Source organism: Hyperolius riggenbachi, chromosome 8 (genome assembly GCF_040937935.1).
Source record: "Hyperolius riggenbachi isolate aHypRig1 chromosome 8, aHypRig1.pri, whole genome shotgun sequence".
NCBI classification, from domain to species: domain Eukaryota; kingdom Metazoa; phylum Chordata; class Amphibia; order Anura; family Hyperoliidae; genus Hyperolius; species Hyperolius riggenbachi.
In genome coordinates this window covers 274,867,620-274,895,249 of record NC_090653.1, presented here as the reverse complement: position 1 = coordinate 274,895,249, position 27,630 = coordinate 274,867,620, and the positions used below count along the sequence as shown (strand labels likewise).

The following is a 27,630-nucleotide window of genomic DNA, read 5'->3' as shown; positions in this document are numbered from 1 at the left end:
CCTGCAGCATTCAGAATCCTTTCCTGTCCTGAATGGCAGCAGGCATGGGTGTCCACTACCCCTCGGCTTCCTCCTTTGGAGCTCTGCATAGAACCCCTGGCTATATTAATTAGGGGCTCAAACGAGGTCCTGGTGTCGACGTCGGCAGGAACTCTTTTAACCACTTCACCACTGAGGGGTTTTACCCCCTGAGCACCAGAGCAATTTTCACCTTTCAGCGCTCCTTCCATTCATTCGTCTATAACTTTATTATTACTTATCGCAATGAAATGAACTATATCTTGTTTTTTTCGCCACCAATTAGGCTTTCTTTAGGTGGGACATTATGCCAAGAATTATTTTTTTCTAAATGTGTTTTAATGGGAAAATAGGAAAAATGTGGGGAAAAAAATAATTATTTTTCAGTTTTCGGCCATTATAGTTTTTAAATAATGCATGCTACTGTAATTAAACCCATGAAACGTATTTGCCCTTTTGTCCCGGTTATAAAAGCATTTAAATTATGTCCCTATCACAATGTTTGGCGCCAATATTTTATTTGGAAATAAAGGTGCATTTTTTTCAGTTTTGCGTCCATCCCTAATTACAAGCCCATAGTTTATAAAGTAACAGTGTTATACCCTCTTGACATAAATATTTAAAAAGTTCAGTCCCTAAGGTAACTATTTATGTATTTTTTTTAATTGTAAATTTTTTATTTTTTTTTTTAATTACAAAAAAAAAAAAAGGGGAGTGTGGGAGGTAATGAGTTAATTTTATGTGTAAAAGTCATTTATTTGTATGTGAAAAATGTGTAGGGTGTAGTTTACTATTTGGCCACAAGATGGCCACAGTAACTTTTTGTTTTAATGCGACCTCCAAGCTTCCTTCCGGAAGCTTGGAGGAAGAATAAGGAGGCTGGACACGTGAGTTTTTTCTCACAATGATCGCGCTGCCCATAGGAGAGCAGCTGATCATTGCGGGGCTTAGATCAACAAACGGGAATGGATTTTCCCGTTCATTGATCTCTGGGCGAGCAGGCGGCGGCGTGTTTACTAGCGGCGGGCGGCGTGTTTACGAGCGGGAGCGCGGGCAGCGTCGGGAACGCGGAAAGTACGTGTTTCTCCGTCCCTGGTTTTTAAAGGATGGAAAAAGGGGCGGAGAAATACGTACGCGCGGGGGTAAAGTGGTTAAAATGGCCACCTTTCAGACAATCTTATCTGTCCCTAGTCCCCTTATGTCCCTTCACCACCTTATTTAACCTCCTTGGCGGTAATCCCGAGCTGAGCTCGGGGTATGCCGCCGGAGGTCGCCGCTCAGGCCCTGCTGGGCCGATTTTCATTCTGCAAAAAGCAGCACACGCAGCCGGCACTTTGCCAGCCGCGTGTGCTGCCCGATCGCCGCCGCTCCGCGGCGATCCGCCGCGTGCAGCGGCGAAAGAGGGTCCCCCCAGCCGCCCGAGCCCAGCGCAGCCGGAACAAACAGTTCCGGCCGGCGCTAGGGGCTGGATCGGGCGGCTCTGACGTCGACTGACGTCCATGACGTCACTCCGCTCGTCGCCATGGCGACGAGGAAAGCGAAACAAGATAGGCCGCTCATTGCGGCCTATCTTGTTACTTTCGATCGCCGGAGGCGATCGAAAGTACGGTTCAGGAGCGCCCTCTAGTGGGCTTTCATGCAGCCAACTTTCAGTTGGCTGCATGAAATATTTTTTTTTTAATTTAAAAAAAACCCTCCCGCAGCCTCCCTGGCAAAATAAATAAACCGCCAGGGAGGTTAGGATTCTTAACGACTTCTGCTCAGTCTTGGGCTTTAGGGTTAATAAGACAAAGTTTGAAGCAATGGCTTTTGGTTTTCGTGGGAACAAGAAGAAGCTCTGGCCACTTCATATGGGTTTAAGCTAAGGCCTATGGGCCCATTCACACTAGAAATAGCTAAATGTAAATGCTGAGCAATAATTTTTTTTTCCCTTCTGGCATTTTTCTAGTGATTTCCCAGCGATTTTCACTGTATAGAAAGGATTATTCCTGCGTTTATTCAGCGATTAGCATTTTGCGATTTCTAGTTCAAATTGCCTGCAAAACTGTTCTGAGCCATTAGCGTTTTAGCAAAAGAATTGGTCAGAAAACACTGCAGGCAACGTGTTCGCGTTTCAGCAAATCACTTAGATGAGAACACTTCCATATACTTTCACTGTACATGCGGTTTTCAAACCCCTAGCGGTTTTCAGCAATGCTGAAATCGCTCTGAAAATGCACAAGTGTGAATGGGCCATAAGGGCCTAAAGTACTTATGGGTTACTCTTACACCATCCCACTTATCCCTTTATAAATCTAACTAGTCCCCTTTACTCACTAAGCTGTGTAGCTCCATGGAGTGGTCTTCCTATCCCCCTTTAACTCACTGGCCATATAAACGCAATGAAAATGAACCTTCTCCCCAAGATACTTTACCTGATTTGTTCACTCCCAGACCGGCTAGTTCTGGGGATATCAAAAAGCTGCAATCACTTGTGACTAGATTTATTTGGGTGGAAGACCTCCCAGAATAAGATGCCAATAACTGGAGACAGACCCAGTGTGGGCCTGGGTGCCCCAGTGTTCCTCTAGTAATTTTATTCCTCTAGAATGGCCCAGATGGTGCAGTGGTCAGCGGAGCTGACTCTCTATGAATGGGCAACCTCGAGGCACCCCTCATAATGGCCCATATTCACGGGCTGCAAAAGCGGCCTGTCGCCAGCACACGTGAGCGTGTGCGCGACAGGCCGGCGACAGCTCGTCGCCAGGTCCCTCCGCATACACACGGCGGAGGGACCTGGCAACTAATTGCGATGGAAGCTGTCGCTGTTGTCCCTCCCCCGCCGGAAGCGCCGTCTATTTGCTATTATGTTGCTGTTGCTAGTCCGCGTACTCACGCGGACTAGCGACAGTTGCGGCGGAGATGCGGCGGCGACTGTCGCCAGGCGATTGACCGCGCCAATCGCCTGGTGACATCAGCGATGGGCGACAGTTCGGGGTGCGCGCCTGTGCAACACCGCATACTCGCGGGCGACCTGTCGCCGCAACACGCGCGCGCCGCATGTTGCGGCGACAATTGTAGCCCGTGAGTATGGGCCATCAGACTGTTTCCCATCACTGCCCTACTATGAACACCTCGCTGGCGATCAGCAAAGCACTGCTGCACAAGTAATCCTATGGGAATGTGGTGTATTTGCAGTTTCTTCCGATTGCAGACGTGCTGCATGCAGCATTGTTCCAGCGATTGCGTTGCAACTCTTATTCAGGTACCCAAAAATTCCACTCCGACCCTGTTAGTGATTTATATCAGCCAGCAGAGCAGCAGAGTTGGAGGTATTTGGCCTCACACTCCCCCCTATCTCCCCCCATTCCGTACACACAGCACTGTTCAAACTTCTGCATAGGGGAAGTTCCTCTTCTCCACTACATGGAAGGGATTTATAATATCTGATGGGGTGTTCATAACGCATACTTAGGGTTTAGATCGTCCTATTGCAGAAATCTGGAATGTTTTAATGTTTAACTTCATCTAGATAGATAATGATTAAGTTAAATCGTTCAGTTTCAACTTTTTACTGCACTTTGTGTGCATCCCACAGACTTACCCTAGGCTTCCAACACAAGTTCACTAGCGTAAAGTCTCCTGTATCCGGCTCCGGACGGGATTGCCTGAGGCCAAATGCGTGTGCTTGTTGGATGCTTGAGCCGAAAAAGCACACGCCACCCCCCTCCCAAATGCAGCAGAAAATACCAAACCTCCAGGCTCTGCCTGCTACACTTTCTGTAACTCCTAGCGGCTTTCCAGGGTTGTGTCTGATTACGCTGCCTGTTAATTTGCGCTGCTCCGCATGCGCAGTAGGAGACTGTGCGGCCACAGTTCCTATTTAATTATGCTGCTGGTGGTAAAATACTAAATATCTCTGCTTCCTCACATCCTACTCTCCCCAAATTTTCAGGGTAGGGAGGGGATCTCCCAAACGACCTCTATGCCAAATTGCAGCCCATGAGCCCCGCTGGTTCCCGAGATAGGGTTCTCTAATCTATCTCCTGAACCAGCGGGGCTCGGGGGCTGCAATTTGGCATAGAGGTCGTTTGTGGGATCCCCTCCCTACCCTGAAATTTTGAGGAGTGTATGATGTGTGGAAGCGGAGATATTTATTATTTTACCCCCAGCAGCATAATTAACTTCACACTGAGCATGCGTGCTACTCAGTGTGGAAGGGAGCTTCCGGGCAGCGCCATCAGACATTACACCGGCATCCTCTGTGTACGGCTCCTGGCGTGTCACCTGACCTGCATGAGGTCAGGAGACACGCCATGAGCGGTGCATGGATGCCTGAAAGCCAAAGGATGCTGCAGGAAGGGGAGAAGAATGCGCCTTGAGGCTCGTTAAAGGGCCACTATCGCAAAATATTGTAAAATTTTAAATACATGTAAACACATACAAATAAGTACGTTTTCTCCCAGAGTAAAATCGGCCATAAATTACTTTTCTCCTATGTTGCTGTCACTTTAAAGTAGGTAGTAGTAATCTGACATTACCGACAGGTTTTGGGTTAGTCCATCTCTTCATGGGGGATTCTCAGCATGGCCTTTTATTCTTTATAAAGACACTCCTTGAAAAGGATTTATACAAAGACGCTGGCCAGCCTCCCTGCTCGCTACACACTATTTTAGCAGTTAGACGGAGCAACTGCTATTCACTAAGTGGTTTTGAAAATAAAGAAAACCATGAGAATCCCTGACGAAGAGATGGGCTAGTGTAAAACCTGTTGGTTCTGTCAGATTTCTGTTGCCTTCCGAAAGTGACAGCAATATAGGAGAAAAGTCATTTATGGCTCATTTTAATCTGGGAGAAACGTAGTTCTTATTTGTATGCGCTTACGTGTATTTTACATTTTAAATTTTTCACGAGTGGTCCTTTAATTAGTTCCTGGCCTGAAATGGCCAGAAAAATGCCCCAATGCACTGTTCCGGCTATCCACCTCAGGCATGCCGGTTAGTTGAGACTTCCAGATAACGGGACCTTTATACTTAAAGGATGAGATGATGGGCCTTACTCCATTCACTCATTTTCTTGTAAGTTTTTTTTCTCCTGGGTGCGATCTTCACACCTTAGCAATAAAATGCCTTTGTAGCCACCAGCAAGCAACAAAAAATGCTCAGAATAATTTTGACAATACCTTTTCTCCTACTTTTTGGTACTTTTTTTCTATTGCGGAATGCTGAAAAGTTATTTTAAACAGAAGCTTGTTTAAAGATCCGGAACACCAGATCTTTAAATGCCAGCGAGCCTTGAGAGCATTGTTCTCATCCATTCCTCCCCTCCTTCCTGAAGCTGTTCATTCATCTGCTGCATGTTGTCTGCCCCCCTCCATCCATGGCAACAGATATGCTGCACCACTATAGCAGAGGAAAGCACCTGTACAGGATTCAGCCACTAAACTGCTGCCTGCAGGATCAAGTCTTATTCCCTTTGGTAGACAACAGTTGTGCATGTGAACCCGATGGTAAGAGACGTGGAAGGTGACATATTTGATCTGCATGTTTGTTAACGGGATACTGTAGGGGGGGTCAGGGGAAAATGAGCTGAACTTACCCGGGGCTTCTAATGGTCCCCCGCAGACATCCTGTGTTGGCGCAGCCACTCACCGATGCTCCGGCCCTGCCCCCGGTTCACTTCTGGAATTTCAGACTTTAAAGTCTGAAAACCACTGCGCCTGCGTTGCCGTGTCCTCGATCCCGCTGATGTCACCAAGAGCGCACAGTGCAGGCCCAGTATGGTCTGTGTCTGCGCAGTACACTCCTGGTGACATCAGCGGGAGCGAGGACACGGCAACGCAGGCGCAGTGGTTTTCTGACTTTAAAGTCTGAAATTCCAGAAGTGAACTGGAGGCGGGGCCGGAGCATCGGTGAGTGGCTGCACGGGCACAGGATGTCTGTGGGGGACCTTTAGAAGCCCTGGGTAAGTTCAGCTCATTTTCCCCCGACCCCCCTACAGTATCCCTTTAAGGGTTTGTGGCTATAAAGCCCCATACACACGCTCAACAGCGGCCTTGTATGCTTTCACAACTTTTGTTTTCAAACTCCTAAATAAAGTCTTGCTATTGTTCAAATAACTGATAAGACTGATAAGAAGTCTTCTTATCAGTCTTATCAGTTATTTGAACAATAGCAAAATTATATATATATATATATATATATATATATATATATATATATATATATATATATATATATATATATATATATATATATATATATATATATATATATATATATATATATATATATATATTTTTAGGTGTTATAACTTGTTTCACAACAAAAGTTGTTAAAGCATAGCCCCATACACACACTCAACAGCGGTCTTTAACCACTTTGAATCCCTTGCTACGCTTATCTACTCTCCACAAAACTTCATCTGAAGCTCAGGGGAGTAGATATGCGTACTTGTGGTAAACAGTGTGCTGTATGCCCAATAAGCTATCTGATTATGTATATAGGGTATCATTTTAACCGTGACAAGTGAGAGAATAGATTTTGTGTTTGACAACTAAGGGCTAAGTCATGTTTTTTTTTTTGTTTTTTTTGTTTTTTTTTTAACTGGAAAACTGAATGAAAAGCAATAAAACTGTAATTTTCATGTACTCTGTACCCCTAAATAAATACTTGTAAAAAAAAACAAAAGTGAGCATTGAAAAGAGAATACATAGTTACCCTAGGGACTCAGCTTTTAAAATATGTATGCCATGAGAGTGTATTACTGTTAATCATGAAGATAAGGGCTTTTAATTACTGATAGAGTACAATGAGAAAACAAAAAATACAAACCAGAAACTAATATATTATCGCCATACATTGTAATAGGAACATTATTTAAATGTTGAGATTGGACTAGCCCATCTTTTCATAGGGGGGTTCTCAGGGTTTTCTTTATTTTTAAAAGCACTTAGTGAATAGCAGTTTCTCCATCCAACTGCCAAAATAGTGTGCAGCAGGGAGGGCGGTCAGCATCTTTGTGTAAATCTTTTTCAGAGTATGTCATGTCAATAAAGGCCAAGCTGAGAATCCCCTATGGAGAGATGGACTAGCCCAAAACCTGTCGGTAATGTCAGATTTTTTTTACTACTTACTGTAAGTGACAGCAACATAGGAGAGAAGTAATTTATGGCTTATTTTACTCTGGAAGAAATGTACTTCTTATTTGTATGTGTTTTAAATTGTAACATTTTCGAGACACTTCCTCTTTCAGGCCCCGTTCATACTGCACGCGTTTTCAGCCACGTTTCGGAAACGCGTGTGGGTGGCCCGACTCGCACGACATCAGATCTGATGTTCACACTGCATGCGTTCCGGACCTATGTGGTTCAGGAACGCATGCTGCATGCATTTTTTGCCAAAACGCGCGGCTGTCCCATTCACTTTTCAGTGATGGGATCAGCCACGCAACGCACCCAAACGCAGATGGCGTGCGTTCGCATGTGTTGCGTTCCGCACGCATGGCCATCCGCGTTTGTGATGTGAACGGGGCCTAAGAGTATTCTGCATGGTACACACAATGAGATTTTCTGTTTACTTCTATGGACAATCGATCAGAAATCATATTGGACATGTTGGAAAATAATCGATCTAACAGTAAATGTGCCAGAAAATCTCATTGTTTGTACCTAACATAAGAGGCAGAGGATCAGCAGGACTGCCAGGCAATCTGCATTGTTTAAAAGGAAATAAATATGCCAGCTTCCATATCCCTCTTAGTTCAGGTGTGCTTTGAGTGTAACAGAAGTTTATGGTTTGGAGGAAAGAGATCTACAGTACTTTCTAAAAATTAAACAGGAAATTAAAGAGACACTGAAGCGAAAAAAAATGATATAATGAATTGATTGTGTACTTTGAATAATTACTAGAAGATTAGCAGCAAAGAAAATATTCTCATATTTCTTATTTTCAGGTATATGGTGTTTTTTTCTAACATTGCATCATTCTATAATATGTGCAGATTACACAACACTCGGCATTCAAAATGATTCTTTCAGAGCAGTCTGTGAACTAATGACCTGTCCTCTGGCAGAGAAAAAGTAAAAAATTAACTAAGGCCCAGTGCACACCAAAACCGCTAGCAGATCCGCAATACGCTAGCGGTTTTGGGAGCTGATTTCAGAGCGATTCTAGGTATGTTTAGAGAGGTTTTCTAAACATACCTAGCGGTTTTGCGTGCGTTTTTGTGTAGCAGATTACACATATTGTTACAGTAAAAGCTGTTACAGAACAGCTACTGTAACAAAAATGCCTGGCAAACCGCTCTGAACTAGCGTTTTTCAGAGCGGTTTGCGGTTTTCCTATACTTTACATTGAGGATGAAACGCTTCCGAAAACCGCAAACGCGCAGCAGGAGGCGCGTTTGCGGCTTGGCAAAAAGCGCAAACCGCCGGTGTGCACCATCCAATTGCAATACATTAGACAAGCGTTTTTAGAGGCGGATGCGGCCGGCGGATCGCTCCAAAAACCGCTCGGTGTGCACTGGGCCTTACAGTTGAGATAAGAAGTCAGAAAACAGCCCTCTCCACGACTTTGAAAGTCGTAGAGCTTAATGGCTTTTTTGTATAGAGATAACAACTGGAGTTTTTTAACTTTTCCTGTACTGGAAACAATTAGACTGATGTATCTGATCTTAATGTTTTATTTCTTAGCTGTGCTACACATACAAATCATAATATCATCATTTTTTTTTTCGCTTCAGTGTCTCTTTAAGAGTGACTGTGTGACGAAAAAAAAAAAAATCAACAATAGACCGTATTAATTCCCCTGCAGCTTTCAACTATTTTCCTTTACTGTGAAGATTTGATGTTCCATTTCTTGGTTAATTATGTGAATCTGATTTTAGCAAGACAAAACACATTTTACACACTACACCATTTGCCCCCCTCCCCCCCCCCCCCCCTCCCCCTCTCTGGGTTTAAATCTTTCTCTAACTTTTCTGTTTAAAGACAATCCAGATGTTTGACTGATGACAGGATGCGTTTTTATTACTAAAATTAGTTTCTTTTCCATCCTAGTATCAGTCAAAGCCCAGAGCCATGCAGGCAGCTTATATAAGGCTTCAATCAACAGTGTCATTTGTAATATTACTGGGTAAACAGTGTGGGCTGTGTGTGAGAATATCTTGTAGATATAACCGTGATAGAGCCAAGTGAATGGTAAGTCAAACGCTGTTTTAAAGCACACTTGATGTGAGAGACACGAGGAGGCTGCCATATAGTTATTTTCTTTTAAACAATGCAGATTGGCTTTTCTGCTGGTCCCCTGCCTATTAAAACTTTTATCCGTTGACCCTGAACAAGCATGCAGATCGGATGTTTGACTGAAGTCTGATTGGATTAGCCACATGCTTGTTTCAGGTGTGTGATTCAGACACTACTGCAGCCAAAGATCAGCAGGACTGCCAACTGGTATTATTTTAAAGGAAATGAATATGGCAGCCATCATATTCCTTTCACTTCAGGTGTACTTTAAAAGACAACTGGAGCGAGAGGTATATGGAGGCAGCCATTTTAATTTGCTTTTAAGCAATACCGGTTGCCTGGCTGTCCTGCTGGTCCTCCGCCTCTTGCTGGGTACACACTATGAGATGTTTTGGTCGATTTACTGCCAGATCGATTATTTCCAACATGTTCGATTTGCTTTCCGATTGATTTCCAATCGATTTCCGTTCACTTTAGTAGGAAATCGATCGGAAAATGCACGGAAATCGATTGGAAAGCAAATCGAACATGTTGGAAATCGATCTGACAGTAAATCGGCCAGAAAATCTGTGTGTACCTAGCATAATACTTTTAGTGATGGACCCTGAACAAGCATGCAGCAGATCAGGTGTTTGTGACACTATTGTCAGATCTGACAAGACTAGCTGCATGCTTACGTCTGGCGTGATTCAGACACTACTGCAGCCAGATAGACCAGCAGGGCTGCCAGGCAACTGGTATTGTTTTAAAAGGAAATAAATATGGCAGCCTCCATATACCTCTCACTTCAGCTGTCCATTAAAGTGGACCTGAACTCAGAACTTCCTCTCTGCTCTTAGGGCCTGAGCCCACTAACGTAGTTGTGTCCGCTTTTCAGGATCTGTAACATTTATGTGTGACTGAAAAGCGGACACAACTGCATCAGTGGGTTCAGGCCCTAAAAGATGAGCAACAGCATAATAATAACCTTAAAGAAAAACATTTATTTGTTACAGCTGATATAAATCTGTACTGTTTCTTCTTCCTGCTTTCATGGAAGCAGACATGTTGTTAACATTCTGTGTTTACAAATTAGCTTCTACGCCGTGGCTGTCAGCTCAGCTGAAACAAATGAGATCAAATTACAGTTCTGATTAGTCACAGATGAGAGGGGAATTAGACAGGCTAAACTCTCTAAATACATACAAGGTGCATTACCCTGTTTTCCTTCTGTCCATTCCTGGGCAGGAGTCATAAAGTTGTAATAGTCATTCCTAGGACAGCAGTTGTGATTAATTGCTAGTGTGCGAGAGATAATCTGGTCAGTGAGGCATTTATCCTGATGAACTCTCAGAAGTAGAGGTGGAAAACTGCTCTGTTTGAACCATCTTGTACCACAGAATACAGCGTTTTTACCATTTCATAGGGACCATTTACAGTGAGTGTTATGAATGTGGGCACTGAAGCTAGAACTCTCCCCTAGTTGTAATTGAAGATGTGTTCTCAGGTTTGTTTGCTGCACTATCTACATGCAACATCAGTGTTCTCCCCAGGCTCTTATAGCTGGGTGCTCCGCCCGGCTAGTTTTGGTGAGCACCCGGCTGTCATCGGCTCACCTCCTCCGATGCTGTAAGCAGAGAAGTGCCGACCCCGTATTCTCTCATCGCGCCCCACCCAGCTACTTTTTCACGCCACCCTGCTGGAAAAAAATTCCGGGGTGAATACTGTTCTAGTAATGCAAACTGCTATGGAAGAGCCAATTCACCCAGGCCACTGCTGCTTGCTTGTATCGCCCATTTCAAACGCTTTTCTGCTACAAAGCAGAAAAACATTTAGCATAGATTCCCATTGATTCGTTGTCGCATTTTATTTAAATGTTTTTTTGGGCACCACTAGGGTGATACTTAACCGCACATGCTGACGACGCTAGAAGCTACATGCAGCATGTTGGAAATTTCAATTGACCGTGGTGCTCATGCAATGGACTGTAAACGCATTGAGATGAACGCTGCGGTGAACGAGGATGGCTGCCGGGGCATACATGTAAAAAGGGTGCCGGGAAATTTGGGAACAGGGTGAAACCGAAAAAACCCTCATCATGCTATGGCAACGTTTTTCCAGCGGCGTCAATTACTATTCCCTGTACAGAGGGGGTAGGATGCGATTCGGCATCCAGCTTTTACTGGCGGCTGAATTGCCTTCTTTTTATCGTAATTTGAGCTCCGTCTTTTGCCAGGAGCCCAAATAACTCACTGAGCGCCGCTATACCCCTAATTCACATGGCCTATGCCCAGATGTCCTCGGTCGTGCGGTGCCCTTTTTTTTCCTGTTTTGCGCGACCAGTGTATGGGCCCCTTTTAATTATGTATTTTAAAAGGAAGGTTCAGGGACTGTTTAAAAAAAAAAATCCGCATCCACTTACCTGGGGCTTCCTCCAGCCCGTGGCAGGCAGGAGGTGCCCTCGGCGCCGCTCCGCAGGCTGCCGGTGGTCTCCGGTACCCGACCTGGCCAGGCCGGCGGCCAGGTCGGGCTCCTTCCGCGTTCCAAAATGCGCCTCATGGCGGCGTGCTGACGTCATCGGACGTCCTCCGGGCTTTACTGCGCAGGCTCAGAACTACTGAGCCTGCGCAGTAAAGCCCGGAGGACTTCCGATGACGTCAGCGCGCCGCCGTGAGGCGCATTTTGGAACTCGGAAGGAGCCTGGCCGCCGGCCTGGCCAGGTCGGGTCGGCTACCGGAGACCACCGGCAGCCTGCGGAGCGGCGCCGAGGGCACCTCCTGCCTGCCACGGGCTGGAGGAAGCCCCAGGTAAGTGGATGCGGATTTTTATTTTTTTTAAACAGTCCCTGAACCTTCCCTTTAAGAGTGAAGAGTCAAGGCAGAGAGCTTAAGCTGGCCGGCAATGATTACATTTGCTGATTATTGGCAGAGCAGTACAAACTTTTACAGCTCACTGCAGTAGGGGGGGGGGGGGGGTAAGGCCGTCTCTATTGATATCTTGATGGCATAATGTCATGATTACTTGCTGATAACTTCCTCAGCACTATTTAGTGCTAGTTCACACTCTGCGCTTGGAGCGCCACTAGCCCGTGATCGCGTTCAGCTCCCCGATCTTAACTAAAATCTCACTATTCTGCTGCGATTTGCGCTTGTGAGTCCCGTTCAATAGAATGAGAATCGCAGAGCAATCGCCCCCAAAACGCTGCATGCGTTATGTTGATCGAAATCACAACCGCTGCAGTGTGAAAGTATCCATAGGGATACATTGTAGCAGCGCTTTGCTGATTGCCGGCGATCAGCAAAGCGCTAAAAAATCGTCAGAGTGTAAATAAAGGTAGCCATACACTGGTCGATTTGCCATCAGATTCGACCAACAGATAGATCCCTCTCTAATCGAATCTGATCAGAGAGGGATCGTATGGCTGCCTTTACTGCAAACAGATTGTGAATAGATTTCAGCCTGAAACTGTTCACAATCGGTGGTGGTGGTGCTGCCGCCGTCCGCCCCCCCCCGCATACATTACCTGCTCCGCCGGCGCGACTCCCCCCGGCCTCCGCTGTCTTCTTTTCCGCTCTGGACTGGTCTCCGGATCCAGCAGGCTTCACTTCTTCCTGTCTGGGGGAAGTTAAAACAGCAGAGCGCCCTCTACTGTTTAAACTTCCTGCCGGGACAGGAAGAAGTGAAGCCTGCTGGATCAGGAGCCCAGCGCGGAGACGGAGCAGCGGTGACCGGGGGGATACGCGCCGGCGGAGCAGGTAATGTATTGCAGCTGTATTGCGTCGGTCGTCGGGCACTCGAACGCCGCTAGCGACGCGCTCCCTACCCGCGGGCGACCGACGGTAATTTCCCACACGGAGCGATCGACGGGATTGATCTATTTCGGGACGAAATAGAACGAAATTTAGCGTTAACGATTTGACAACAGATTCGACCCCAGTGATGGAATCTGCTGTCGATCGGCGGGGAATCGGCCTAGTGTATGGCCAGCTTAAGAGTACATATTCATATCACGGACTGTCCCTTAGTGGAGCTTACCATTGTATATTTGTATGTAAAATAGGCTATGAATGAACCACTGTATGTATTGTACTTTGATCCAAAAGTAAACACTCCTCCCACTAGGATATTATTTGCTGCAGCAACTTCCCCTTTTTGAATAGGATTGCGATCTTGTCACAGATAATGCTACAGATAGATTATCAACAAATGATAAATATTTTTTTCAAACTTGAACAGATTTTGTTGCAATTTTTGTTTGCAGGTTAAAGCTGAACCTATCCGATCAAGCAATTTCGAGCTGCGTAATTTGCACCAAGTCAGAAAAACGTTTGGAGTTGATTGATCATCTTTAGCCGTGACTCAAAGGAACTAACAATAGTAAGTAACTGTTTACATTTCACAGCATAAAACCATTTTTGTATGAGTGCAGCAAAAGAAAAGCTTGTTTACTTAAAGGACAACTGAAGCACGATGGAAATGGAGGCTGCCATATTTATTTCTAGTAATGGGATGAACTGTTCGCCAACAAAGAGTACCTGCGGCTACTTCCGGGTCAGCTTGGTTTCTAAGTAATGCGCTGGCCGGCAGTGCGAGTCCTTGGTTGTGCGCCCGCGAGCACTCTGTGAAGAGGTTGTGTGAAGAGTGCCCCTGGCCATGGGCGTGTGATCAAGGGGTGCACTCTGCCGGTCATTACTTAAAGACCTCACCAACCCGGAAGTAGCCGTAGGTACTCTTTGTTGGTGAACCGTTCATCACAGGGCCAGGCAAACTGTTCGTTCCATCTGTATTTATTTCCTTGTTAGCAATACCAAATAGATCAGCAGGGCTGCCTGTCAACTGGCTGTGTTTAACAGGAAATAAATATGCCAGCTTCCATATTCTTCTCACTTCAGTTGTCCTGAATAACCTAACATATGCCGCGTTTCCCCCACATGCGAGCCAAAGGAAACGCTGCCTATTCAGAAAATAGACTTGCCATTGGGATTTCATGCTGGTGCGATTCTAAACGGCTTGGTGCAGTCTTCTGTAGCACGCAGCTGAATAATATAGCCATGCATGGCACGGCTATAGCGATTCAGCTGCAGCTTCGAAGCATCAGCGGTGCATGCGTTACAGAATCAGTCACGGCATCCAGTGGGAATAGAAATCGGTCCTTATGGGCTGATATACACACACAAATTGGTTTAAACTTTTTCTTTTTTTTTTTTATAAATGAAGTAGAGTATTACCATATATACTCATGTATAAGCCAAGGTACCCACTTTTACCCCAAGAAACCAGGAAAAAGTAATTGACTCGCGTATAAGCCCCCTCCACAGTACCCAGGTTTGCCCCCAGTACAAGCCAGCCCCCTCCCCACAGCCAGATGTGCCCAAGGATGAGACAGCTGTGTCTCGAGATGCCACTAGATGACATCATGCATATAAGACACAGTGATTGCCACACAGGAAAAATCCCCGATCATTGCACTGCTGACACTTTGCTTGCACGCTCCGCTTCACAAGCCAGGGGACACAGGTAGTCTTGAGATCACCATCTGTTCTGCTCCACTGACTCGAATATAAGCCAAGGGGGTAACTTTTCAATACATTTTTTGTGCTGCAAAATTAGGCTTATACACGAGCATATAAGGTATGTGTTTTCCCACAAAACAGTGCTAAGCAAAAACAAAGATATTAATCCATTATTATGAAAGTAAACTAATTCCTGTTTAAATTGCTCAGTGATTCAACAGTTTGTGAGTTTTCATAGAAAAGGACCACTATAGCGAAAAACTAACATTTGAATTACACGTGCACGTATGCGTATAAAATGTACTTTTGTCCCAGTATAAAATGCGCAGTAATGCCTTTAATCCTGTGTAGCTGTCAGTCTGTGGTGTTCATCTAATTGGTCTGAACCTCTTACCCAAAGGTTTTGGATTATTATATCTCCTTATGTGGGATTAATAAAACAAATCTTTCCAAAAACTCATGCTCCACAAGAGCTAGCCTTCCAACCCACTTGTTCTGGCAGGTGGACTGCACCACTACAATCTAGGGAGTACTTTCAAAAATAAAAGAAATCCAGAGAATCCCCCATAAGATGGACTAGTCCAAAACCTGTTGGTAGGAGGTTTGGAGCTGTCTGATTAGTATGTTAATCTTGCATACTGCATCTCTAGCAATGCCTTCTGCAAGAAGGGCCTGTTCATGGTACCAGATGTGTCGTCAGCCTGCAGTCTGTACAAAACTCTGCCCCAAACTGTCTCCTGATGGATCGAGTCCTGACGCTTGCTGAGTGACAGGCCTTCTTAAAGAGACACTGAAGCGAGACTAAATCTCGCTTCAGGTCTTATATATAGCAGGGGCACATGTGTGCCCCTGCTAAAACGCCGCTATCCCGCGGCTTAACGGGGGTCCCTTCACCCCCAACCCACCCCCCGCAAAAGTTGGTCGTAAAATGGTCGCTGGGAATCTTCTTCCTGGAGGCAGGGCTAACGGCTGCAGCCCTGCCTCCCAGCGCGTCTATCAGACGCGCATCGCCGCCTCTCCCCCGCCCCTCTCAGTGAAGGAAGACTGAGAGGGGCGGGGGAGAGGCGGAGATGCGCGCTGACAGACGCCCGTGGGGCAGGGCTGCGGCGGTTAGCCCTGCCCCAACCAGGAAGCGCTCCCCCGCTGCACGGAGGGGGTTTGGGAGGACAGGGACCCCCGTTAAGCCGCGCTATAGTGGCGTTTTAGCAGGGGCACGCATGCCCCTGCTAGCTATGAGGTCTGAAGCGAGATCTATTCTCGCTTCAGACTCTCTTTAAGATAGCCATTCATCTAGCAATGATGGGCATATTTAACCAAGAGACAAGTCTCTCCTTAATCCAATCTGCTGAAATTGATCCGGAACTGGCCTGATGACGCTGCCTCGCCGGCCCAACGCTGTGCAATGTGCCCTCTTCTCAGTGCACTATACACTACCTGTCCGTGTCCGCCGCTGCTCCTGACGCTCTCCTCTATCCATACACACACCCAGGGGGTTTGCCGGTGTACATGGGGGTGTGTGTGTGATGCCCAACGGGTATGGGCAGAGGATGGGGCCAGGAGCCGGTGGTGGACATGTGATGTATAGTGTACTGGCTCCTGGGGGCAGCGGGCCAGCTCGGGGGTTTTGTCGCGTTCATCGCTCATCCCGGTATCGCTTGCTGTTACCACCGCGCACCCGATCGAGCAAGTCAATCGGGTGCGCTCCACCCAACCAATTTCAGGCCAAAATCGGGTGGCACCGATTTTTTTTTTTTTTTTTTTTTTTTTTTTTTTTTTCCCATTCTATAATAACTGAATCGGATGGTCGATCGGCCACCAAGCCGCCTGATTTATGGCCACCTTTACATATGTATGAGGCTTTCCAAACGTTTTCTTGCACTGGGAAGTACATATTTTTCCTGCTAAATTAGTCTTGAGGTTATTATTTTAGAACACTATGAAATTAGGATTTAACTACTGTACTGTATATCATTAGGTGGCAAACATTTTAAAGTAAATCTTACGTGACAGAACGGAAGTTAAAGAGGAACTGTCGTGAAAATCTTTAAAACCCATACAAATAAGTACGTTCCTTCCTGAGTAAAATGAGCCATAAATTCTCTCCTATGTTGCTGTCACGGTAAGTAGTAGAAATCTGACAGAAGTGACAGAATTTGGGCTAGTCCATCTCTCCATTACGGATTCTCAGCATGGTAGTGAGGAGTGGCTTATGTCTAGTTAGTGATTCCCACGCCCCCTAATCAAGGGGTGTGGCCGTCATGCTAGTATAAATGTAGGTGTTGTGGTTGGTCTCATTATACACCTGATGAAGAACTGTGATGGTTCGTAACATGTAGTGTTGCTCCACTATCAATACATGCTTTAATTAGCAAGCCTTTTGTGTGCCGCCTCTTCACTATTGCTGTATCCATATGCCCAGGTGGGTGACCTGAGCGAGGCGTAGCACCGGCAACGCAAGGAACGTTTTCCTTGCTGGGTTCCTGATCCGTGATTGATTCTATATAGTTTGGGATTCTCAGCATGGCCTGCCATGCCTCCCTGCTCACCATACACTTTTTTTTTTTTTTTGGCAGTTGGATGGAGCAACTGCCATTTACTAAGTGCATTTTGAAAATGTAGAAATCCCTGTGAACACCCCATGAGCAGATGGGCTAGTCCAAAACCTGTTGGTTCGGTCAGATTTCTGCTACCTACTGTAAGTGACAGCAACATAGGAGAAAAGTAATTTGTGGCTCATTTTACTCTGGAAGAAACGCACTTCTTTACATATATTGTAAATTTTAAGATTTTCGCGACAGAGGTCCTTTAAAGAGAGTCTGAAGCGAGAATAAATTTCGCTTCAGACCTCATAGATAGCAGGGGCATGTGTGCCCCTGCTAAACCGCCGCTATCCCGCGGCTTAACGGGGGTCCCTGATCCCCCAAATCCCCTCCGTAATGCAGGGGAGCGCTTCCTGGTTGGGGCAGGGCTAACCGCCGCAGCCCTGCCCCACGCGCGTCTGTCAGCGCGTATCTCCGCCTCTCCCCCACCCCTCTCAGTCTTCCTTCACTGAGAAGGGCGGGGAGAGGCGGAGATCCGCCGCTGATGCGACTGGAGGCAGGGCTGCAGCCGTTAGCCCTGCCTCCAGGAGCGACCAAGTCTGCGATAGTGTCGCAGTGGGGGGTTTGGGGGTCAAGGGACCCCCGTTTAGCGGTGCTATTGCGGCGGTTTAGCAGGGGCACAGATGCCCCTGCTAACTGAGCTCTCTGAAGCGAGATTTATTCTCGCTTCAGAGTCTCTTTAAGTTTAGCTTACCTGTGGCTTCTTCCAGCCCCTTTAGTCCTTCAGGTCCCAAGCGGTCCTCCAGGTCCACCCCCTTGTGCCGGTGACAGCCCTGGTAAAGTTTGTGACTGGCTGCACATGCACAGAATTGAGAAGGTTTTCATGGCCGACACTGCTTTCTCCTTGGCGGGATTTGATTGGGCCAGTTTCATAATTAGCCAGTAGAAAAGATCTGTGGTGTCCCAGAATGCTCTGGCAGGGAGACGTCCACAAGATAAAACAGCATAGATTACGCTTCAGTGGAAAGGCGGGGCTATATACCAGTATACTGTACAGCAATACATAGATTTAGGAAGGTTTTTCTGATGCTTAAACCAGGATTTTTAAAGTGTTAAAAAAATAACTTTGAGTGGCAACTCCCTCCCGCAAAGCTGGCCAGTCGGCGGCTACTACACATGCGCGGCCCTGAGCGTGCGCACCCTTATTGCACTCCCATGGTTGGGAGTGCTGTGCACATGCGCAGTAGCTATTTTCTCTTACTGCGCATATGCAGCGCTTTCCCAGCATTGAAGAGCCGCGTAGCCGGTCAGCTTTGCAGGGGTTGCTGCAGCTGGCTAGAGGGCTTTTATTTTTTTTCCGCTTAAGAACTCTTTTAACGTAAAAGTGGGTATCCTGAACAATTTTCTGCATTCTACTACGTCGCCATAGTTCTACCATAATGGATTTTAGCATTTTGTAAGAAGTATTTTTTTTTCTGAAGCTTGGGTTAGAAACAAAGCTAGTTTACATAGTACACATTTATTCCTCAAGGTCATCTCGCTGAATCACAGCTCCTATGATGCGTGTGCTGGTCTGTGTAATGTTGTGGCAACACTGGCCGTTGACCTCTGCGCGTCCTTGAATAACACACATGCTTTGGCAGTGAGATGGATTTTTTTTCTCCTATTAACCACCCAGGTTATGTCTGTAGTGCATTCGGGATCCAGCATGAAGTGGCTGTATGTCACACATGCCTCCGCTCCTTCTCAGGTGAACGGTTTGGGGGTTATGCCAGCTCCCACTGTGATCAAAGTTCAGTCCTTTGGCATACTGTACACATAACTGCCCCATAACATGGCAGCTCCATGCTGGTGTGACCTGGAATAAACCGAGAAATGTAACATGCTCTATTAAACTCCCTTTTATCCCTGCCCTGCAGAGGAAAATTTTGATTCTACTTTGCAGCCAGCTGACAATTTCCAAAAGTTAAGCTCAATTTTTTTATTTTATTTAATTTTTTTTTTTTTTTTTTTTTTTTTTTTTTACAACTATGGCAAGTGTGCTGTTGGAGTGCAGGTTGTCCAAAAACATCCTCTTTGTAGCATCGGTAATTGGCTTTACAGAGCAGAAGTCATACTATTTAAGTCTTTGCTCAAATCTAATCATGACTTTTAACTTTACCCCCCCATTATGAACCCGTTTATTATTCTGAGCACAGCTTTAACTGCAGTTTATTGAGCAAGAAATTGGGCAACTCTTTATTTTTGCCCGAGGCCCTCTGCTTGCAAAATTTTGAATCTGGATGGCTTCCTGTCATTAATTGTTGTAAAGGGTGTGGCCGTAACGAGAAGGGAAGTCATGGCGACGCTCAAGGGTACTGAAGTTGGAGTTTTGTCCTTCCTGGTTTTCCTTCAAAAGAGAATAACCTTGAAGGTTTGCAAGGTTACGAGTTGTCCTATAGCAACTGAGAACTTATTTATTTTTCCACATTGACTACTTCCTGAACTTTCTACATTCTGAAAGGTGTTTTTTTTTTTTGTTTTTTTTCTTCTTCTTTCTTAGTAATTCCTGTAAACTCGAAGGAGTTAATTGCTTTTGTTTTTACTAAGATGCTTTGCTCTGCCAAGTACATTTGTTACCTTTTAATTAGTCACAAACCAGTTTTATCACTTTTCTGGGAACGTACGGCCTGGTGCTTACCAACCAGCATCATCGCTAGGCAATGAAACCTCCACAAACAATCCCCTGCCTGAGATGTCTCTCCACTCCGCCCTGTAGGATAAAACGCAACATCACACAGCTTTATGCTCGCCTCACACGTCTATTGTGCTACTGAATGGCCCATTCACATCCCTACACTGAAGTGAGAAGACTATGGAGGCTGCCATGTTTATTTCCTTTTAAACAATACAAGTTGCCTGGAAGCCCTACTGATCTATTTGGCTTCAGTCGTGTCTGAATAACACCAGAAACAAGAATGCAGCTAATCTTGTCAGATCTGACCATGCTAGAAACACCTGATCTGCTGCATGCTTGTTCAGGGTCTATGGATAAAAGTATTAGAGATAGATCAGCAGGCCAGCCAGCCAGCTGGTATTGCTTGAAAGCAGATAAATATGGCAGCCTCCATATACCTCTCACTTCATTTGTCCTTTAGGCTGGTTTCACAGTAAGACGTTACAGGTGCACGTTAGAGTAACGCAGCCCAACGCACAGCAATGAAAAATCAATGGGCTGTTCACAGTGCACACGTTGCGTTACATTGTAACACAACGTACTGCATGCAGTACTTTATAAGCGGCTAAGCCTCGTTAGACTGCTTGCACATGCTCAGGAAAGTTGGGGAGGAGCGGAGAGCGGCCGGGCACATGGCTAATACTCACTGCACTCAGTGACGTGCAGTGTTTACTTCCTGGAGCGGCCGCTCTGTGCGGCGATTGGCCGGCGGGACCACGTGATGCCGCATGCGTCCAAGAGTACGCATCACGGACGCCAGAGTGAGCTGCACAACGCGGCTCACTCCGACGTCCACACCAGAGAGCACCAGGCATTGCGTTAGGGGCACGTTATGCGACCTTAACGTCCCCTAAAACGCAACGTCCTGGTGTGAAACCAGCCTTAAAGTAAACCAGAGACCAAATAATAGAAAGAATCTATACTTACCCCCCGGGGCTTCCTTCAACCCCATAAGCACATCTGATTCCCTCGCCATCCTCCTGCGGTCTGCCGTTCAGTGGCAATCAGCCCCGGTAACTGGTTCAGTCACATTAGTTGGGGGGGGGGGGCTTCTGCATATCCATACGCACAATACCGCGACTGATTCAGTTACCGGGGCTGATTGCGGCTGAACGGCAGACCGCGGGAGGACAGTGAGGGACTCAGACATGCTTATGGGGCTGGTGGAAGCCCCATGTAAGTATTGATGACTTCTTTTATTTGGTCTCTAGTACACTTTAAAGGACAATGAGCTCCCATATACGGAATGTTCATAACACAGTATGCTGTTGGGGGTCCACAGCTGCCGCAGTTAAAGGATTTTGCCAGTGGACCGCACTCCTGGCTGCATAGCATGCCAGGAGCCGAGACAGCTAATTTCGCCAATGATTTATGCGCCGCCATAAGCAGTTATGAGAATTACTGCTATAGTGGTGCTCAGTGACTAATTTGGAGGCTGGCAATAGCACTTTTGGTGGGCTTTGGGGACAGGGTTGGGGAACACTGCTCTAATTCACAAAAAACATTTATACTTTAAAAAGAGGAACTCCACTGAAAATAATGTAATAAAAAAAAGTGCTTCATTTTTACCATAATTATGTATAAATGATTTAGTCAGTGTTTGCTCATTGTAAAATCTTTCCTCTCCCAGATTCACATTCTGACATGTATTACATGGTGACATTGTTACTGTGGGCATTGTATGTACCGTAGCTGTTTCTAGCTGTTCTGGCTGTTAGACAGCTCTAAACAGCCATTTCCTGCCTGGGAACATTGTTACATTGTGGCAGTTTGCCAGGAGTACCGCGGTATTCAGAGCCTCTAGTGGGAGTGGTTTCAGCACAAAATCAGTCATACAGCGCCCCCTGATAGTCTGTTTGTGAAAATCATTCTATTTCTCATGTAAAAGGGGGGGGGGGGGTATCAGCTACTGATTGGGATAAAGTTCAATTCTTGGTTGGAGTTTCTCTTTAAGTTGTTAGGTAGCCTTCAGTTGGTTGTATCACCCTTGCACATCCACATGCTCTCTATGCACAACTTTACTGCAAAGCACATGTGATTGGAAAAGTTGAGATTTGCATAGTCTAATTCAGTGGGAATTGGAGATGCAAAAAATAACAAAAAACTCAAAAGGGTGACAGTGGGGTCAGTTCAGCCCTTGCATAGTTTGAATGCAAATACTGTGCCTTTAATTTACTGATGGGCTTTTTACCTATTCAATGTTTGTTGTATGTTTGTAGGAGGAGGTTTTGTGGGAAATCTCCTTAGGCCCCATTCACACTGGGAATCCCAAAACGCTAGCAAAATCACTAGCACTTTGCAAAGCGATTTTCCTGTGATTGTTTTTCACTGTACAGGAAAGCGATTTTGAAGTGATTGCAATTTATGATTCTTTAACATTGAAATGCAATCGCTCCAAAATCACTACAAAAAAAGCTGTGTGCACCATTTTTGAAATTTCAGCAAATTGCTAAGCTCTGGGGATTTCTACATTGTGAACACTACCATTGATTTGCATTACCATAGCACTTTCTTAAAGGACTTACGAGGCCAAAATCGTTAAAGTCAAGTACCTGGAAGATGTCCGCGCCCTCCGTGCAGTTCCGCCGGGTCCCCTTCCTGAAAGCGTCCCCCGTGCTGATCGCGACCCCACAGGCCGGGCTCTCATGCCGCTACCAATATGGCCGCCGGAGCTGGCCGCGGCTGCACAGTCCGCATTGCCCCGAGTGCGGCTGCGCAGCTCTAGGGTGGATCGGAGGGGTTGGCCCTAGAGCTGCGCAGCCGAGTGCTAAACGCTCACAAACTTTGTGCGGCGATTGCGTTCACGTTTTTAAGAATAAATACATTGTATTTATTATTTTCCGGTTCAAAGAGTTCACTTCCTGACTGACGTCAGGAAGTGAAAAAAACGCAATCGCTCTGTAAAAGCGCTTATTAAAAGCGCTTTGCAAAAAACCGCAGCGCCCACCCGAGCGGCAGGAGGAGAAAAAAAATTGCCCATAAAATAGACATCGCTGACGCCAGTGATTTTCTATGTCAGGCAGGGTTCACGCTTTGTGTGACTATTGTGAAAGTGTGAAAACGCGTTTGTCACACATTTAATGAAAGTCAATGGAGTTTCGCACATCTGCTAAATTTTGTGTGAAAAAACTTGCAGCATGAATTCACACATCGCATGCAAATTCCCATTGACTTTCGTTATCTGCAATTTAAAAAAATTGCGCTTGAAAATTTGCATTTGAATGAAAATGTTAATGTAAGAAAATTAAGAGTAAACCCTGCCTTTTTGATAACCATCCTGGTAGATCCAATGGTTGTATTGAAGAGTAAAAATCTTCCATTAAAAAATAATTTTTTTTGGAATGTTGAATTTAAGGGCTGGTTCAGACGGACGTTTGCAGAGCGTTTACAGCCAGCATTCAGGGCTTGGTGTTAAACGCTCCCATTCAAGTGAATGGGAGCGTTTGTACCAAGCTTTCAAGCGCGTTTACACAAACGCGGCGTTTGGGTCCCGATTTTCCCTGGCGTTCAAGGAGCCCCTGGAAGCTACATGTAGCTTTCAGGGGAGGTTAACCGCGACGGCTAATGTCCCCCTAGGGGAAGAAAAAACGTGACCGCATCCAAACGCACACGAACGCTGCTAAACGTGACGCCAACGAACGCAACGCCTCCAAACGTCCATCTGAACCAGCCCTAATTCTATAAAAAAATTCTTCAGAATTGTGCTTTGTGAAGTACGGTAACTGAGTAAGCAGCTTTTCCATGCGATGTTTGCTCACTGCCAGGTTAATTGCATTACTTTGTTAATGGTTTACCTACAAGAGCACATTTCTGAAATTCCTTATGCTGTGGTTCACATACTTGTGCTTTACAAGTTATAAGGCAAATACACAGTGTCTACTGTAACTAAACTCCATTGTCTGTCAATCCGTGCATTTTTCTCCTAAAAAAATAATTAAAAGAGGCACTGTAAGCAGTAAATTACTCAGGATAACCACTTTTATGGTAATTGTCCACATCAGAAACACTTTCTATATCTTTTTATATTGCTGTGAATTATTGGTATGTAGCCCCGCCTTCCCAGTGATGTCACATCCTGGGCTATTTCCATATGTGGAATTCTTTCTCCTCCCCAGAGCATTCTGGGAGACCAGGTATAATTTCTAGTGGCTTTAGAACTCTCCATAAACAAACATTCCGCAGAGATCACTTGACAGGACTAAATGCTCGTACACCTGTGCAACTTTTGCGCCCAACTATCGACCAAACTTGGTCTGTTGGTAGCGGGAACGATTGCTCGATCCAACAAGTGGTTCAACTCACACGAGTGTTGGGCTGGTATCGTGCACTTGGCCGCATGTATACAAGTCGTTTGAATGACTTGTACTTGTTTTGAATGCGGCCATATGATGCAGTCCGTCATTTGCTTGCGTAGTATGCAAATGAGTTGGTTGTTCAGTTGGTTAGTGCGTAGAAAATACAAGTCATGCTGTTGCTTGGTCGTGCAGGCGGTCATGCCATCGGGTTGGTCATGCAGGAAAAGTTGCACGTATACAAGCCTTAAAGGAAACCAGATGCAAAAGCATCTGGTAAAAACTGAAGCTGAACTGGGTAGGGAAGCGCAATCAAATACTCACCATTCCCCTCCGTCCCCCGCCACTCTTTTCTGGTCCGTCCCGTTGTCCTGGGCGACTTCAAACCCTGACATACTGCGCCTCGCATGCGCAGCATGTCCGTTCTGCTCCCCTGTGGCCATGGCGAATGACGTCACAGGACAGGAGCGCGCTTGCACCCCAATCCCCATAAAGCCCCCCCCGTCCCCCGTGTCTCCAGTTAGTGCTCACACTGGGACGCAGGAGCAAGCGCGCTCCTGTACTATGACGTCACTATGTGGCCACAGGGGAGCAGAACAGACATACTGCGCATGTCCGGATTTGGAGTCGTTCAAATTGCCCAGGACAACGGGACTGACCCAATAAGAACTTCGGGGAGGGACCAAAGAAAAGGAGGTGGGAACGGAGAGGAACGGGAGGTGCGGTTAGCTTTTGATTATGCCCCCCCCCCCCCCCCCCCTACCCAGTACAGCATCAGTTTTTACCAGATGCTTTCACATCTGGTATCCTTTAAAGACGCCTACTTCTGTGATACATTTCAGAATGTAAGTCAAGGTGAGGAAAGATTTTATGATGGGCAAACAAAATTAATATTGTAAATTAAAGGAATAAATAGAATTACTTTTCACTACAGTTTCTTTTTAAAACCCATTGCTACTTACCAACAGAATGTTGTTCAGTTGCCATTGCATGTGTACTGTACTTGTATTGTGCCGTTGAGAATTCTGTTTGTAGCTTTCATTGACGGATGGATAAAAATAGTCACATCCTGTCCTATTTTGTCCTCTTGCCTTTGGAAGAGGCGATTAGATCTGCTTAAAGTGAAAGTGTAGTGAAAACGGAGGCCTGCTTGTAAACCATGGAACAAAATACACTTTTTTTTTTTTAATTGCTACGCTTATGTAAGTGGGAACAAGGATTTCAAGATTTGGAAAGTAACATTGCTGTACCACGGTTACCCAAAGAGATAATTAGAATCCTCATCTGCCTGCATTGAAAGTCAGGGACTTCATCACTGCTAGTTTTTTCCTGCATTCGGGTTATCCTCTGGGCCAGTTCACACAGTCAGCTGGCGGTGGATTGTTTTCGGGGTTCTCAGAGCAGAAAAGTGTTTGGCAGCAATTTGTCCCAGGGCTGTGGAGTCAGAGTTGAGGAGTCGGAACAATTTTTGGATACCTGAAGTCAATAGTTGACTGTTGACTGTTCAATGTGCAATGTGCAGCGGACCCAGCCCTCAAAGTGCTAATTATGGAAAAAGTGGGGCTCAGAGTAAATAGGGTCACAAACAGATAATACTGTCTGCGTCTGCAGCAGTTTCCGTTAGTTTCACTGCAACTAGTGTTTTGCAAACCGCTAGCAGTCAGAATTAAATCACTAAAATCTGGTAGTGAAAAAGGGCCCCCTTATAGGCCAGAACGATTTTAGGAAAAAATTAAATTGAGTGGTTTCTGTCTGAAATTTCGATTTGATTCACTATTTCCTTACAATCAAGCTTTGTTCCCCCTCTGTCCCCCGTCTCTATTTGTGCCCCCTTTGCCTTTTTATGCCTCGCCCGGGTCTCTCTTGCCCCCTTTGACTCTCTGTGCCCTCTCTGTCTCTCTCTGTGCCTTCTCTGTCCCCCAAGCTGCAGCAGTTCTGGACATACCTTCAAGCACGAGTCCAGCGATGCCCATTTTTCCACTTCGCCTTCTGCAGGCTATAATGCAAGGAATACTTCCTGTATGTCATGTGACATACAGGAACCCGGAGTTTTGCTAAGCACAAGTGCTGATAGACGGCGATAGAGGACGGACAGTGTTTCGACTCGTGCGGAAGGTATGTCCAACGCTGCGGGCCGCACGCGCTGGAACTTTAGGGAAGTTTGAAGCCACTTCTTCAAACTCCCCCCCCCCCCCCCCCCCCCCATGTGGAAATGACATGATTGCAATAATTGCCGCTTTGACGATTCCGAAATTGTGATCTTGGTGATCGCGATTTCGGTTTAAATTCGATTTATCTTTCAGGCCTAGTCCCTTAGTGACGGGGAGAAAACAGCAGACTTGTTATGTGCTGTGGCAGCCTCGGCAAAGGGACGTACTTATCTTGCTTGGTAAACTCTACCTTACACCACATTCAGCAGCGCCTGCTTGTCCTGTGTATGTTGTCCCGTACTGGGATAAAGGTGCTGTTGCCAAGTTTCCACCAGCCGTAGCTACAACAGGGCTTGGCACACAGCCTGCAGAGGTCAGCCTGTGCCACCTTACACAAAACACAAGTAGGGCCGTGGCTTAATTAACTAAACATGCATTAGCCCCGTGTTTCCCAAAGCTGTCCTCAAGTCCCACCATCACTGCCTTTGTTAGCAATTGCCTTCACATATGCACAGAGCTGACCTTTAGTAGTCAGACATCTGATCTGTATGCTTGTTCAGGGTCTGTGGCTAAAAGTGTTAGAGGCAGAGCATCTGGGGGGCGGGGGACGGACAACCAGGAGATTTGCACCTGAATCGAGAGGTTTAGGGAGGCTGCCATATTTATTTCCTTTTTAAAGTGAGTGTGCAGTGGATTGAAAACAAAAACAAATGATACTTGCCTAAGTAGAGAGAAGGCTTTGTTTCCTATAGAGCAGGGATGTCAAACCAATCCTTCGAGGGCCAAGGTCCTCACACATTTTTGACACAGCTCAAATGAATTGATGGGTCTGAATCAGGAAAGGTGTGGTCCATCAGGTAGAACACATTCCTTTCTTTCTCAGTCCATCCTAAACACTGGCATGGATCCGGCCCTCCAGGCCTGGAGTTCCACACCTGTGCTATAGAGCCTTCCTATTCTCCTTCTGGTCTCCTCGTTCCCCCACAGGCTCTTCCATTTGATTCTCCCGCTGTGAGAGAAGTCTGCGGAAGCACTCGGGCTCCTGAAGACCGGCAGCTCTGTACTGCGCATGCACGGGAGAGGGAGCCTGCGGATGTGCAGTACGGAGCGGCCCATCTTCGGAAGCTCACCCAACGCGGTTCGGTCATGGACTGCTAACTGGAGACCGGGAGGAGAACGAGAAGGCTCTATAGGGTACA

General features: G+C 46.1%; 1 long non-coding RNA gene across 1 annotated transcript in view; it reads left to right on the top strand.

Annotated features, from left to right (window-relative positions):
- The window catches only part of LOC137528570 (uncharacterized), a 71,058-nt gene that overhangs the window by 10,529 nt on the left and 32,899 nt on the right, over positions 1–27,630 (top strand). Inside the window, exon 2 of the long non-coding RNA XR_011023426.1 lies at positions 13,482–13,597. This is a non-coding gene — a long non-coding RNA (uncharacterized lncRNA). The remainder of the gene's footprint in view (positions 1–13,481; positions 13,598–27,630) is intronic.